Source organism: Mchenga conophoros, linkage group LG6 (assembly GCF_057382185.1).
Source record: "Mchenga conophoros isolate Kocher_MC1m ecotype Shallow Benthic linkage group LG6, M_conophoros_male_GT1.1, whole genome shotgun sequence".
In the NCBI taxonomy this organism is placed as follows: Eukaryota; Metazoa; Chordata; class Actinopteri; order Cichliformes; family Cichlidae; genus Mchenga; species Mchenga conophoros.
In genome coordinates this window covers 7,710,904-7,728,567 of record NC_140531.1, presented here as the reverse complement: position 1 = coordinate 7,728,567, position 17,664 = coordinate 7,710,904, and positions in this window count along the sequence as shown.

Below are 17,664 nucleotides of genomic sequence, written 5' to 3'. Positions count from 1 at the left end.
GGACATCATGTTCTATTTCACTTTACAGTTCCTCCACACCATCTTCTTTACATCCTTCATCTCTCTCTCCCTCTCTCTCTCTCTGTGCTATACGTATCACAGTCCACCAAGCTGCTTCTCACTAACGCAGGGTAATCACTTTACCCAAATCAACAACAAACCGCCAATTTTAACTGCCTCCCATAAACAAATAAATAATGGATTTTTCAGAAGATGACTAAGACATCATTTGGACACCTGAGATGCAGACTACAGAACGGGAGATGAAACAGCCTACAAATATAGAAACGCCACCCACACTGAGAAACTGCCTAGTAATAACATCTATTTCCTGATGTGCAAGTTCAGACATTGTGCAGGTGTACTAAAGAAATGCTGAATCCAAACATTCAGAAAATGTAAAAACTGAAACCCCTCTTGTTAGGTAGACCGAGGATATGTCAGGTTCATCTGGCCTGAGAAGACAGCATGTAGAGGGTTGGCTTAAAGAGTCCCAGTCTCCCTCAACGCGAGCGCCTCGCTTCGTATTTATATATCAGTGCGGCCTCCTTGGTTTGTTCTACGCATCTGCCGGTGTGCGTATGTGTGTATATGTTTTCTGTGTTGGATGAATGAGATGGGGTGTGAACAAGCACGGGTGTGTCCATCAGTCTGCTCCATTGTCCCTCTTCTACCTGTCCCCCGTTCTGCATCAATAGAATAAAAACGCAAAAAAAGAAAACACCACTGTGCTTTTCAGCAAGCACATCCCTCTCTCTCTCACGCACACAAACACACACACACGCAGGCTGGCTAAAGGCCAATCAATAATTCACATAGTGCAGATTGAATGTAGATCAGTGACTCAACATGGGGGGAAACACTATAGCTCCCCAATTGTCCTTCTTTCTCCAGATTTCTGTGTTTCTCTCGCCCTTTCTTCGTCTTTTTACCACCCGCCACCTACTTTCCACCTTCACTTATCTTTTTTGTCTACCTCTGTTTTGTCTTCTCCTTTTCTGCCTCTCTCAGCCTCTCTTCATGCAGTTTTTTTCTCAACCATCATTTTCACTGGTGGTAAATGACAAGCAGTAGATCATATCAGTTGTAGCCAAGTTGCTTGATGAAAAGCTGAAATGGTTTTGATTAATGATCTTAATACAAGCTGCGGTTTATTTCTTTTGTCAGATATTTGTAGAGACCAGGCTGAAACAGCAAGTGGACTTTTTAATTCCAACAGGATCATGAAAGGACTGAGCCGTCACTGCAGCAACAATCTGATTGATTCCAATGAATCGTGTCGATTTCTGTGTTTTTCAGCTAATAATGCATCATATCAGTTGTTCAGCACATTCTCACACCTACATGATAGTTTGATTGCCTGTCGCTTCCAGAACAACAGACAAGTGTTTTCACATTTACAGTGTTGTTTGCTTAAGTTTAGGCATCAAAGTACTTTCTAAAAAGATATTTTACATCAGCTATTGAGATATTTAAAGCCTAACCAATAGTTTTGGAGGTTAAAGGTTTAGGTCTTGATTATATTAACAGCTGTGACGTCACTGCAGATACCTGGGTTCGATTTTGACCCAGACTATTTACTGCATCTGATCCACTACTCACTCTACATACTTTCCTCTCATTCTACTGTTCATTAATGGCAAAAAGCCAAAATACAAGGAGTGACATTACACAGCTTTTGTGCATTTTATTTTGATTTACAATTGTAATAATGTTTATTTATCTTATACTGGACCTTGGTGCATCCACTGTGTTTATCCAGTTTGTGTAACAACCATTTTTACCTCTCTTCTTCCTTCCTTTACACCAATCTTTCTCTGATTGGATGCCCCCCATAGAACGGTGGTCTGAACAGCAGCTGGGTTGGGTTTCTGTTCTCAAAGACAGATGCACAGCTGAGATGTCTGCTTTCAATGACATTGTAATCATCTAAGATTTTTTGGGTGGGATTTTCAATCCGCCCATAAAAGAGTTGATGATTACGGTTTCCAACAGACCAATGTTACATGATTTTGTTCTCAGAAAATTACGCAATGATGTCAGTAAAGATTTTCAACTTGAACATTTCATTCATCAAGATCTGATGTGCAATTTAAGTGTTCTCTTCATTTTTAAGCAGTGCATATAAAACACCTCTGAAAAACACACAGCTGTTGTTTTTCCAGTGAGGTCAGTGTGTTACTCAGTAATATTTGTCTTCACTAAACTCTTTCTTCTCCTTGTGTTCACATTTCTGTCACTGCTTTTCTGCACTTGCTGTTGTTTCCTCTTCTCTCACCCATCACTGTATGCACTTCTTTCCCCTCATTCAATTGGTTTCTTTCCTCTCTTCACCATTTTCCTCCTACTTCACACAACCCCCTCTCTTTATCTCTAGCCCACTGTCCCACTGTCCCTCTCTACAGGCTACTCAGTGATTGAGTGTCTCTCTTTCGCTTTTTGCATTTTGTTTAGTTTCTATATCTTGACTTCTTAAAGCGCACATCTGTCCATGACATGCAACAGATATCAAACACATGCATGTACACACACACACGCACAAATAGATGAGAGAGAGCCCACACGCAGAGTTGAGGAGAGGACAGCAGGGGCATCACATTTCACCACAGTGAGATCCAGACAGACACACACTCACACTCTGAGAGAATTGACTGTGAGGATCACATATCTTGAGTAGAGTTCTGTCAAAACATCTATTACTATGGTGCTTGTCTGTCAGGATGCTGTATCTAGTAAAGATGAACTTGCATGGAGGGCTGCACTATATATGGTATCAAGAGTAAAAGTTTCTCTTTTTTTAGCTTCATTTTTGCATTTTTCTTAAAAGACGCACCCTTTTTTTTTTACCTTTGTTGTTCAAGCATATTTCCTTTTTGGTACCTTATTTTTTTATTGTAATGTAATAGTGTCAGCATTATCAAATGTGCCATTATGTCACCAGGCAGTGTTATGGCAAACAAGGGAGAGAAAGGCAGACAGTGAAAGAGAGATTGCACACTGGAGCGTGAATGTCCCAAATGGTGCTTTTTTTCTGCCAACCACTGGGCTGCACTGACTGTGACTGTGTGTGTGTGTGTGTGTGTGTGTGTGTGTGTGTGTGTGTAGTGGGATGCAGCAAACCCCCCTGAGGTAAGTGATCCTGCTGAACAGGTGCTACAGTATCACCTGCCCCCACCCATACACGCGCATACACACACACACACACACACACACACACACACACACACACAGCCATGCGAGCCTCCATCACCCGTGACTGATCTGAACAGATCTGCTTGGTCCATGCCAGAAAGATGAAGCCAAACCACAAGCTGATGCATCAGTGTGTGTGTGTGTGTGTGTGTGTGTGTGTGTGTGTGTGTGTGTAGATCATGTTTATTTCTGCACGTGTAAGTGTTTAACCAAAATGATTTCAGCCAAATAGTGTACATGTTACAGACTTCCTGTTTATTTCTGTATAATAACACAGTAGCAATGTAAACATGTCAACCTCTCAGGCAGAGAAGATCTTTGGGAAGCCCGTGTGTTTACTTAGCCTCTAGGCCAATTCTGCCTCCAACTGCCTGACAAGGTTTATGAATGGGGATAAATAAGGAAAAAAATAAATAGCTAAACAGTCATAAAATGCTATCCTTCTTTACTGGTTATCTGAATGCAATCAAACAGAACTACAAACAGAACTAAGAAAGCTTCAGGGACCCAGAATCCCTTTCTTACAGATTGTGCATACTCATATGGCAATCTGGTATCATGTCAAAGAGTACATAGAGATGCTAAGGTCTCAACAACACAAGTTAAATGTGCATGTATTTGTGTCATGGGTAGCCGGGGCAAGCCGTGTGAGACTACATTAGGACCCAAAATGCGGCAGCTCTGGTGCAAGTGAGTTTATTTAACAATGTAAATACAAACAGAGATGGCGAGGGTGAGCTTGAAACTAAGAAAACCTAAACTGGGAATAACTAAGGAAAACAAACCTGAAATCTTGAGATAAGAAACCGAGATGCAGGGAGACGAAGAAAACATAGGGGGAAAACCACACAGGCCGACGGAGGGAGAAACGCAGACAAACCAGCAGCTACTATGACAGAAGACACGACTTAAATACACTCAGAGAAACACAGGGAGATTACACACAGGTGGGGGACACAGCTGGGAGTGATTAACGTGATGAGACAAGGGAGGCAAACTGAAAACACTCACATAAGACGCAGACCTTCACAATAAAACAGGAACTTACACATGCAAGGACACAGACTAAGAAACGCGGACTTGACACAGGAATACACGGGCAGAAAAGAATAAACACTAAACTGAGGAAGAACAGAACCAAAATCACAATAATAAAAAACACAAAACGCTGGGTTGAAAGGACCCAGGATCATGACAATTTGCATCCTTTCTACATATAGCACTTCTTATTAACATTCTAATTTACCCAGACACACACACACACACTCACACACACACACACACACACACACGCACACGCACACACACACACACACACACACACACACACACACACACACACTCTGATGGTTCAGCAACTTCCCCATGGACACTTTGACATGCGGGCTGGAGGACCTGCCTATCAATCCATAGACCTAATTAGCAGTCTACCACCTGGGCCACAGCCACCCTAGCTTTCTTTAAGCCGAGATATAATAATTTCCTAAATGACAGTATTTTCACTCATTTTCACACTTTTACAGTAATCCATCTACATTATTATATCTTATTTGTCTTGATTGGCAAAAGTGACAGTGCTTGAAAAAGCTTGAGCTTTTCTCTTCCACCTGGGACAATATTATTGACTGAGACAAGCATTTTATATGCTTTTGATCCTATGGATGAAAACGTTTGCACACGAAGATGCTCATTTACACACAGATTCTGCAATCTCAGATGAATGTTTAATCACTAGATCACTAGTTGTTGATCAACTAGAGTGGAACAACAAAAAGACAGACAGTCCTTGGGAACATTGTGTTATTTATCTACATGAGATTTCTTCAGGGCAATTTTAACCATGTTCTGATATTTCATTAAAAAATATGGTGAACAGGTGAACTGACTGATCGCTGTTTTATATTTTTTTGGCGGGGGGTGGGGGTGGAGGTAGGGGAGCTGAGGGGGTGGGGGGGGGGGGCTGTCTTTAATATTTTCTTTAATCTTCTTTAATCTCTCTCAAGGCCTCACACTTGCTACCTCTCCCCACATGTCTTTGCCTCACATGATACCGGGCAGTGTGGCCAGGACCCAGCTGGGAAAGTGTGAAACCCACACAGACAACAAATGCCCTGGACAGATGGTAAGATAGAGAGAGAGAGAGGCAGACAGAGAGAGAGAGATTCCAACACTGTCACCTTGTCTGATGGTATGCTGCTTTGACAACATATAGAGACACATTTTCTTACTTGCCAAGTTTAGGAAAAACTAAATGGGTCACTCCAATATAAATGTCACTGGCTGTCGTAATATCAGGAATAACATGTGTGACTGAAGCATTAAATGTGATATAAAGAAAAGGAAAATGTAACAAACCAAACAGTAGCTAAAAAAAAGCTTCAGTTGCTTTCTTGAATATTAAAAAAGGAGACCATTCAATCCAGATCTAGGAGTGAAAAAGACACGACTGATCTGGTTTTAATTTCGATTATGATTTGAGCTTTAAACCACTATGAAAACAAGATAATAATGATAATTACTTTTTGTAGTCACTTTTCAGTAGAAAGCTCTAGATTTGTTTTGCAAGGTAAATCTAGTGCGCCTTTACCTTTGTTTACAGCCAGCCCTGTTCACAACTCACTAAAGAGCAAGACTGAGGCCCAATTTAGGCCAGCTTAAGCCAAGATCATAAAAATGACCAAAAAGATCTTTCTATAAGAAATAAAAGTCGTAACAAGGTTTCCTACTGACCCTGTAGAAGGATCTGCTTTTGTCGTCGGTTGTCCTTTTCTTAATGTGGCTAATGTGCAGTTCTCCTGATGTGCACATGTAAATTGTGGCCTGAGCCTCTTTATGCCTATGTCTACTTCTGCAGACATCCTGTGGTGAAGACAGGTGGTGGGTGCCTGCAGTTGCCCTTATGAGGCAAGCTTTAGAATAAAAAGTAAATAAAATAAGATTTTAAAAAATGCAGTCTGGTACAGAAGCGTAGAGCTGCCACCCAGCCAAAAATAGAAGTATATCCCGTTATAATGGGAAAACTTTATTGTTCTAACAATATACTTTTCATGCTGACCGCCATAATATCACGTTATTACAATAAACATAACTATCACGTTATAACAAAATCTCCCCATGCCTCAATCCAAGCACAAAATAGAACTTAACTAATTCCGATAAACAAGCCATTTTCTCGAACTCTGATCTGCACTGTCTTCCACTATGTTTTAAGGCAAACATATAGATCATGTTTGAAAAATAAAACATATAACTTGAAAACGTTATTGTTCAAATAATATATAATTATCACGTTCGTACAAAATAGTATTGATATTGTAAGAACGTGAATTTTTTTGTTATAATGTGATAGTAATGTATATTGTAATGACGTTATATTATATTGTACAAACATGAAAAGTATACTGTTAGAACAATAACGTTTTCACGTTATAACGTGATATAGCTCTATTTTTTTTTTTACCTGGGTGGCAGCTCTACGCTTCCATAGTCTGGGGCTTACAAGAAAATAAGTTTCCTCCAACCCAACTTCACTTCTGCTTTTTCTTTTTTAATATTAGATTTAAACTGTCCCATCACCCATTTGTTAGTGAAATCCTGACGTGAAGCCTCGAGCTATGCGTTTTTGCCATCATGTCTTGCCGATGAAATTTGTGAGTGCACACTTGAAGTAGTGACTTGTCAGTCACAAAGTAGGACCAGACTAAAGCATTTCTTGTTATTTTGTCTTTCTGACTCCAATAGAAGCCATAAATTACAAAGTGATAAATATGTTATCATAAATAAGAAATTTAAATAGCAATTGAGATGGTTAACTCAGAAACTCATGGCATGGATACTGATGGCATGGTTAAAGGGAACCCAGGCTGTTCTCTTATACTTAGTTGCTCCTTGCTTACTATTAGAAAGAATGTAACTTTAAAGGTACAGTCAGTCCCTTTTTGAGTTCATTTAATAGAAAAAAGCATATTGTAACAAATATACATTGATTAGTGTGTAATTATGTTTTCCAACAAATGGATGTTCTCTTGGAAAGCCATTAAAAACAGGTATGAGTGGATGCCGGGTTCTGGAAGTCGGCATACTGCCCTTACATCTCAGATACAGTGCCCATGAAGGATATCACTGACTAATCACATAGCCTGTATGTCAAAGGCAGAGGACAAGACACACTCATAGGTGTTTGCGTGCAGAGGCAAATTTTATCATCCACCAAAGCAGTGACAAAATGACTGGTATCTTAATAAAATGTTATCCTCTGTATTTTCACGTCAAGCCTCATGTCCTCAATTGAAGTCATTGCTCTAACACATGCAAATGTGCACAAACATGTATTTATTCCTGACTGTCAGCACGTTAAACAGCTGACAATGAGCTGGCTAAATAACAACAGCTGGTTATAAGATAACATTATAGCAGCTAACATTAGGCTTTAGTGTTCTACAAATCACACTTTGAATCTAATGAACAGCTTGATTATATTCAAACATTATATGAGAATTCATTCACTAAATGTCCGAGTCCCACAATGTTACAGCCACTTCAAAGAAAGTTTCACTAGCACTGGCTAACAGTAGATAATAGAGGCTAACCTCAGCTGTCATAGGTTAAGGGCGGCTAACACAGGCTATTAGCGGCTAACATAGGCTAACAGAGCAGCACTTACCGACAGAAAAGTTGAGCATGTCCTCAAAAACTCACCACAGTGTTGCTGCCATCACATAGAAGTGAGATTCACTGATTCATTGACTCTTTTTGGATTTCTTTGACAAAGTTTTATAGCCTCCTCTAGAGTAAATAGATATGGATTCTTCTCACTGGCCATTGACACCTGAAGTAAGCAGCGGACTGACAGCACAGATAGCACCTAACTAGCAGATAACTACCCAGAGTTTTTAAGTTTACTGAGCAGTAAAACATAGAATACCAAAAAATATCTGTCTTTTATTTCTTGATTTAAGTGTTGACATTATAAAAATCTGGTAAAAATATATTGTGTATATATTTGTTTTCTTTAAGAAACACATTAGATGTCTGTGGACATTATAGAATACAGTCTACAGTTAATATTTTCTCTCTCTCTAGGCTGACTAAAACATTTTTGTCCTACAGCAACTAGCCTCATTAGGACCATGAACTTGAATTGGGATGGTAAGATTCAGCTGAGTTCAATTTACTGACATCGAGAAATGAAATTTTACACGCTGTAACTTCTACACTGGCTTCACTTTTTTAGACCCAGAAACCACATCCATCTTTTCTAAACAGTTTAAGGAGTGCTTAACAATACTTTTAATCCCGCCCATGACATTGGTTAGCTAATTATTAGCTCTCCTACGGCATTTATTAGACAGATCACGTTTCAACAGAGAAACTCCTGTTTTGTGTCATGATGCCAAACAAACCAGTCACCTTAGTAAAGGTACTGATTAAAAATAATGAAATGAAACAGATGGAAAAAAACACCATGCACAGATCTGACTAGATGGATCTATGGGGATGCTGTCTGCAGTGACTCCCCCAAATGATTACATGAAAGGACAGAAATGCCATATTTGCATCATGTTTCCCACGGAGTTTTGGTTTGTTTACTGGCACTATTAGATTACATCATCTTGTAGCACCCTATTTGTCTGCGGCGGTTTAACGACAGCGCACAAGGGAATTCACAACACCGATTGTTTTTTCTTGATGTGATGCCCAACTCCTGAATATGCATTCATTTGCATTTAATTTATACTGTTAAACACAAATTCTGTTAAGTCTGTGCTACATTTGGGTCAAAAACGTATGACACTTATATATGACACTTAATATGTATTTTTGTACACTCTGGTGATATTGGCCCTACATTAAACTAAATTAGACTCAGAGTGACAGCTGTGTAAAGATAAAATGGGGAAAAAAAGGCAAAAAAGAGAGAAGATGGAGGACAGAAGATTTAAAACTGGATTTCAGGCAGAGAAGTGCAGTGGAGAAGAGGAGATGAAAGGAGTGTGGAGAGGGAGAGAGGGAGGGAGGGCGAGAGGGAATGGGGAAATGCAGGCAAAGGAAAGGGAGGGAGGTATAATGAAGTCCTCTGGGTCTCTGGTGGAAGAAGCCACAGCGCCTGCCAGCCAACACAGCCTGGCTCTGTACAGATGGCAGCATGCTGGGATATGCTCACTGCACTTTTAAATCAGGAAGTGGATGTTCTTTGCATTTGAAAATGTTTTCCAGTGGAAAGAAAAGCAACTGATATAAAGTAAAAACAGACAAAGATGCTTCCACATGGTGCATGTTTGGATAGAAAACTCAAATGAGCATGTTTATTTGTCACATTTGAGCAGGTGAAAGTGCACTGAAATCGACCCCATGAGTAATTTGTGCACTGTTAACTGTGCACAGTTAAGTTACCGCTAGTGAAAATGTGAATAAGTGCATATAAAATGTACTGCTGTCATCACCCTTGAATGGGACAGGACACTGGTAACCTAGAAATGTAGGTAAGTAACTTAAGTAAACTTAATGATGGGCCCATACCAGGACTTATCAATGCCAACGGCATTTATCAATGCCATTGTGATCTCATTTGCTGATAGCTTCACAGGGGTCAAAACAAATTTTCACTTAATGGTGTATTTCTATTTTTAGAGACTTAAATATGGAAAGGCTATTGTTTCTCACTGTTTCAGGTAAACAAAAGCATCCTTGGCAGATGTGGGAACCGCAGACAAATATCTGTGGTGAAGAGTCTGTATTGTTTTTAACACTTGGTTTCACTCCACTACAAGAAGTTCTTTGTCTGTTATGACTTCTGTCTTGTCCACAACAGAGGCTTAGCCAGAGGACCAACAAACAAACAAAAAACATCAGCCCTTCTTGCCAGTTGTTTCACGTATTTTTGATGCTGCCCCCTGGTGACAAGATGCAGTCATCTGCAAAGCTTTGAATCGCAACTACATCTTTGCTGAGTTACCAAAAAAATTCAAAAATTACATTGAGATTACATACCCCTAACCCTGATATTTAACATTCTTTATAAAACTAAACCCACTCATGTGGGATTCATTACTGAAAACCTCAATTGCTTGAATTATAGTCCTTTTGCATGTAACACTACACCTCCATCACAGCATCCATATAACATCTTTGAGGAATAAAAATCTTACATTTAGTTGGAAAACAAGGTTACAGTTGACTGGAGAGGAACTGTGAAAGACAGAGTTACTTTACAAAGTAAAGTATATGTTTATATACCAAAACTGGAACAAAAGCTAAGAGCATACAGACACCTCCTATGTAGTTAGAAATGTATTGAATCCCTATATCTAACAAACAATCTACCAATGATTCAGGTGACTTTAGCTATTACAACTTAAAATAAATTCAATCAGTGAAATAGCCTCACAATTGTTCATGCTAAAGAAAGACATATGTTTTTTTAATGGTATGATTTTAATTATGGTTATATTTTAAAAACTAACATATCTATTGTGCTGATTCTTGTGGTGAAACCAATGTAGTCTGATTGTTCCTACAAATGTTAGAGAAATCCGGTTATGATTCGTGTGTGTGAAAGAAAGAAGAAGAGTCCTGAGTCCTGTGGTACTGCCCCCATTCATGGTGCCTGGACATTAACTGTTATTTCTAAAAGCTGTATTTTTAATCCTTTGCTTATCATTTGTTCCCCCTTTTTTAAAATTTACATTTTAAAAGGTTTTAATAATTTTGGATATACAATGAAACTTTATTGCCATTATCCTGGACATGATTCCCGTGTTCGTCTCACAGTAACACCATTAAAAATGCCTTATTTAATGGTAAAAACATTTTCCACTTGAAACCAGGACACATTAGGTGAAACAAAGGCTGTAAAGTGAGAGCAAACTCAGCTATTTTTGTAGGATGATGGATTTCCTAAAAATAAATAAATAAAATGTTTTCATTCCAGCAGAACAGCCAAAACATTTTGGCAGAAATATGAAGAACTTTTATGAAGGCACTCTGCCAAAACACAGCATTTCCTCTCTCGTCTAATAAATCCCCCCTCACCCTCTGAACACGCACCGCTCTCCACTCGGTATCTTATATGTCATTTTATTTTCGCTAATTGCTTAGTGTGAGACCAGATTATAGGAAATGTACACAACATTTAAACTGCTAACAGGTGAAGGGAGTGTTACTGCTCATCATCTCATCAGATTCTTTTTTTAACAGATTCTAACTTGGCTAATTTTAGACTCTAATAAAAAAAACCAAACAGCTCTTTCACCATTTCTGTTGCAGAATATTAGTGATCAGACTTTTTTGAAAACATAAAAGCACGATAATAAAACTTGCGCACAGACAGACACACACAGATACCACACACACCACAGGCATCACTACCACAAATGAATTGTTTCTCTCATACAGGCACATTCTCATGTGACCTGGCTCTCACATCATTTACCTACTAAAAATAGACTAGCTGAGCGAGTAAAGCCCTGTGAGAGTAGTTACTCTGTATCCTCTCAGTTAGTATGAAAATTACTATTTCCTTTCTTTATTTCTTTTAAATGAGCTGAAACACTCATTCCCCTCTAACAGTTACAATCATGCTGTAAAAAGTACTGCAAAACCTATTAAAAACAACACTAAAAACTATTTGCAAGAATTCCCATGAGTGATGTCATACTCTAAGCTCACCATAAAAGACCTGTGGTGTTAGGGGCAAGGTAGGTGATGTGTTTGGGGTAAGTCACCCTTTCCCACCATCAGCCAGCCTCTTTGACTAAATTTGACACTTGATGTCATTTCTCCACGCAAACCGTCTTTCCATCAAAGCATTTAAAACAAACTAGGAGGGAACTTTATGCTGTTATGGTAAGGCTTATTCATTACAGGGGCTGAAACTAATGTTTTTTTTTTCATGGATTAATTTGCGAAGTGGTTCCCGAACTTGTGGGCTGAATACAAATGAATCATGGTTCTGCATCACTACTAAGGCATGGACAAGTTTGGAAAAGAAATGCCAGGTAAAGGTAGTGACCACAAAAAACAATTACAAAAAAAAAAAAGAAACCACAAACAGGACAGATCAAAATTCAGCGTGTTCCTTAAAATCAGAGCCTGACTGACGTATTGATAGGCTTATGTTACTTTTAGCTATGTGCCGGGTGTTGATGTTGCATATATAGTTTCTCTGCAACATCCCTGGTGGCAACATGATTTTGGAACATCATAAACAGCAACAGAGTGTAAACGGGAACATAAATAAGTACGTATAACGAATGTTAGGGAAATCTGGTTATGATTCATGTGTCTGAAAGAAAAAAATAGCAGACAATATTTCAGAATATTGGCTTTTAAAACCACCAAATATTGGTATAAGTCTTAAAATTCCTATATAGGTTGAATTCTACTCAAAATTTTAACAACTGACTGTGAGAAAGCAAATAAGTTAAAAAAACAAACATCTTGGAGACTTCCCATCTTTCACAACAAGTTTTAGTAAGGAAAGGATGTGCCTAAAAGTGAGTCTATGGAAGCTGGGATCAGAGGATTGAAAATAATCTCATTTCTGAATGAGAACTCTGCAGGAGAGGTTTCAGAACCACTGAATCAACCAACCAACCATTTTATCTGGTCTCCAAAATGTTAACATAGTGAAAAAAAATTAATTCTGCATAAAAGCATAACAAATGTTATTAAAATGTTACATTAAAGCTTCTAAAACATTCCTGTGCCTTCTGTCTAAACTGCATTTTACACTTGGAGTGAAGCAACTACGCCAAAACTCCAACTATACCACTTCAAAAACTGGTGAATGGCAGATTTGCAGATCTTGCCTCCAACTAAAAGTGACTAACAGCAAAGTGAGAAACAACAGAGGAGTTGAAAAAAAGATTTGTTCAAATGAACCCTGTGTCTAGGCTGTTTCAGTGCAGGACTGGACAGGTTTGAGCCATAACTTATGCATCTGTATGGATTAGTGGTCTTCATCCCATATAATTACTAAATCACTGATTCTAATACAATTTGGGATCTTTGTTGAATGTCCTATTCACTCCCGCAGTGCTTTATCAAATAAAGGCAAAAGCCTTGGCAGTTTAATTAAACAGCTGATCTCCAAGACGTTTTTATATGTACTGTTAAATGTATTCTACGATTTTATGATTTGAATATGGAATTTAGGCAGGTGGTCTAAGTAACAACATACTCAAAACTAGGAAATCGTACTATGAGCAATTCAAGCATGCAAAGAGCCCCCCCCCCCCCCCCCAACCCCCCAATATTAGCTAACATTGTTTTTAAATAATTTATTGTTTTATTAAGAAAACAAGTGGTGGACTAATGAATAAGAAAAATAAGCCTCTCCAGGTCAGAAAGAAAATAGTACAGTGAGTCAGCCTGGATGCGTGTTTCTATTTTCTGTCTTTAAAATCTTTGCAGCTGCTGAAAATGCTGTATCGTGACGTCACTGATGCTATATCAGTTTCGATTTAAAGGAGCTCCATTTTGCTAATTGTTATTCTTTGACATGAGTAGCTCTGCATGAGTCACAGTTTAAAAATAGTCGTTATTTATGTTATACTAGGCCTTCCTGCAGCCCCTCAGTTCAGCTCTGTCTGAAACAAGCGCTTTTAGCTCAGTTTCCCACTCCCCTCACAGCTGATTTATTTATTTATTTTGCTCTGGTCATTTGGCTCTTGCAACACTAAGATGTGAACAGCAGGTGGGCGGGGCTTATTTAACAGCCAGAGGTGCTAGATTAGAGATGCTCTGCTCTCTCTGACATCAAAAAGGGCCAAGAGTGCAAAGACCGTCCGAAACTTGAGGTTTCGGCTCATCGAGAATACTTGCACATGTGCCGATCACATTGCCTGAAACTATCCACCGTTATTACAGCATCCATCCATCCACTTTCTGAACCGCTTTTCCAACTAACATGCGCTACGCACTCTGGACATGCTGCTAGTGCTGATATCTTTACTCCTATAGGAAAAATATATGTAAAAAAATAAGAAAAAGCATAGCTGGTCCACTTCAAAAAGACTCAGTCCACTCATTTCCTGTCAGTTACCTAAAGTCTCAAACTTGTACTGTATGTTTCATCTTCTTTCTTTTTTTATACACAAGATATAATAGTGGGCTACATGAGAGTGTTCCATCAGTAGCAGACCGACCTGTCCTGACAATTACAGCTTTTTCCTTTGCTGTCCTGTTGGATGAGCCATAGGCCACCCATATATGGTCAATAGTAATTAGAGAGGGAGAGTAGGAGAGAGTCATTTCCTCTCCCTTCTGGTTGCATGGTGCTTAAGCCTTCAAAATGCTGACATCAGCACTCAGCTCTGACTACAACGACCGAAAACACACACACACACACACACACACACACACACACACACACACACACACACACACACACACACACACACACACACACACACACGAGTTCAGTAACAGGTTTGAGCTAAATGCTCTATTCAAGATGCACCTTAATCAGCAGCAGCATCAACATGATTGCGACTGCGGGTGTCATGACAACCGCCATCATCATCAAGATCATCTTTCATTCCATCAGTGGACTCAGATAAGCCTGCGGCCAGCAGGTTAGGAAACAGCAGCGAAAACGAAAAGAGAGAACGAGATGGAATCATGTGTTCCGTGAAGTACCGCAAAACACACACCGCACACACTGGAGATCAACACAGCATGTAACACTTCACAGTACTGCAAAGAGAAAACAGAAACCATCACATATTACACTCACACACACACTGTACATCGTACTGCAAATCACCACACCGGCTCTGGCATCCATCCTCCATTGGCTAGTTCAGCACCAATCCACTCCACACCACACTAGGCCACACCTAGCCAATCATTCCAACACACCACACAACATAGCAGCGGCGATACCTTGGCAGTCTGCTTGGCATTGCTATGAAAGGATATGGCCATTCGGTGATCTTTTTGGCGTACTTCCTCACCACGTTGTCTTCGCTGAAGAGGAAGAGGGAGCGGTTGACCGTTAGGCAGCTCTGCCGGACGGGTATGGGGTTGTACAGGGCCATGGTCCGGGCTCTCTGGGCCATCGACTGCTTGTACATCCGCTGCGCTCCGGGGGGCCCCCCTTGCCTGCTGCCGCCACGGCCGGGGCCCCCTTGTCCGCCGGCACCCCCGCCACCACCGCCACCACCACCTCCTCCTCCTCCTCCATACCTGTTGGGTAGCTCGTCTCCAAAACGCGCCATTCTGCAGACACCAAACGCCAGAGGTTAGGAAGGTGCTGGGGGGGAACCTCAGAGTGACACCTCCACATGCCACCACCCCATCAGCCTCGGCTCCAAACACACATGCAGAATGGAGATGGGCTTTCTCTGGCTTATCTCGAGTCTCTTTTCTCCTTCTATCTCTGTCTCCTTCCCAGATCTTCAGCGCCGAGAAGATACCTCCATTTGTGATTGGAGAGGGAGGGAGGAGGGGGAGGAGGAGGAGGAGAGGGGAGGGTGAAGAGGAGAGGGAGAGCGCACGGTGTCTGTGATCGTGTGTTTGGAATATGAATGGAAACGGAGGGATGTATTTCTGGAATTTCTGGAAAATCAGTTCTCTTGTAGAAAAAGAAAAAAAACCTGATTGGTTTTAAGTGGTGGCCAGAAATTTGTGAGAAAAAAGGGAAAATCTTGTCACACAATCGGCGTTTTCCCGTTTTTTGTTGATGTTGTTTTTTGTTTGTTTGTTTGTGTGTGTTTATTTTTATTTATTTTTTTGGTTAAAACCCTCACCAAGAGCGAATGGCTTCTTGCTTTTTTTTATCGGGCAAACAAAACACCGATCATCCTAGAATAATGCCATAAAGATGCATAGCTGTGCGTTTGAGTAAATATTGCGATCATCTCCACTAAGTAGGCTATCCTAGTTTGAGACTGCGTCTTTTCCCCCCCTCTCTCACCAGCCTAGTGCATCTTGACAGGATCTGCAGTTGTCTTCCCCCCTTCCCAAGTCCTCCTCCACCTCCTTTTTTCCCGGCGGTGATAAAAATAGAAATAGATACGAATGAAATTTTTAATAATTCATTTAATTTTGTTCCATAGATCTGCAACGTTTGATATGTCGCGGCAGAAAGTCCCGCTGCAGCCTCTCACTGCCACCACACTGCTGCTCGGGTTACACGCAAACGCCAGCCGAGGGGGGCTTCCCCAAAATCCGAGCCTGGTGACATTTGTTGATATTTGGTGATGGACGGTGCGGCATCCCTCCTCCCCCTCCTCCTCCGTCTTCTTCTTCTCCCCCCCTCCTCCTCACCGCCAAGGCGTCGGTCGCCGATTTTGGGCGTGATTGCACGCACTTGGAGAGGCAAAAAATAAAAAACAAAAAACAATTATATATAAAAAACCGCTTTTAAAATACACCGGTCCTCAGCCCGCCAATTTATGTCTTTTCCCTGCGCCTCGCTTCGGAAAATAAAAAGAGTTGATGTAAATTAAAAGAAAAAAATAGTGTCCACAGCAATCATCTATAATCCAGTGTCGGGAGAACAAGAATCCCGGGCGAAAGGGATCCGGAGGAGCAGAAAAAGAGCGCTGGGGGAGGCAGCATCATCACCATCATCAATTCTTGGTCTGAAAACACGACGGTGGCGTTGCGGGTGTTCTGTAGCTGCAGTTCGCATCTTCTCCTCCGCCACCGGGCAGAAACTGTGTAAGATCCCCGCCCAGCAGCATCGCCCTCGAGCCTCCCCGAACCACAGAGAAGCGGCCAGCCCCGCAGAGCCAGAGCCCAGCGTCTGTTCTCTCTCTCTCTCTCTCTCTCTCTCTCTCTCTCTCTCTCTCTCTCTAGGAGTCTCTCCCTATCGTTCTTTTTTTTTTTTTTTTTTTTTTTTTACTTCTTTCCTCCCTCGACCCCCAAGGGGGACGTGAGGCAACGCGCAGTGGGTCCGGAGGCTGTATTTCCGTGGAGAACAGTCGTGGAAACGAAGAAACACGACCAGCCGAGCGCTTCAGTGGCTCTCCTGAGTTTAGTCAGTCGTCGGTGTTTAGCCGCGCGCTGAGCATCTGATCAGTCAAACGGGAACCGAGCGCCGCGCACATATCGGAGGCCAAGCCTTGCAGCGCACGACGCACGGCGCCTCCCCGGAGCCTCCCCCTCTCCAGCCCACTCCCCATAGCGCACGACGGAGATGTACGGGCGACACTTTTAGGTACGGCATCTCTCGCCTTAACTTTCAGCACAGTGAGTGAAAAACTTTTAAGTGTGTGAAGATAAAATCAGGAAGGCCAAAAGACAGACTTCTGGAAGACTGATTTCCCACGAGCACATGATAATCATGAAACCACCGGTGTTAGGATCACTGGAATTTACACATGCGGAAGGCTTCCATTGTCAGTAGCCAAGTGTCAAAAGCACCAACGGCGCAGTCCAATTTGCCTCGTTCACTGTTTACTCAAACCCACCCGGCTGAGCACAAGGTTTTGCCATGGGCACAGACGAGCTTGGGGCACATAC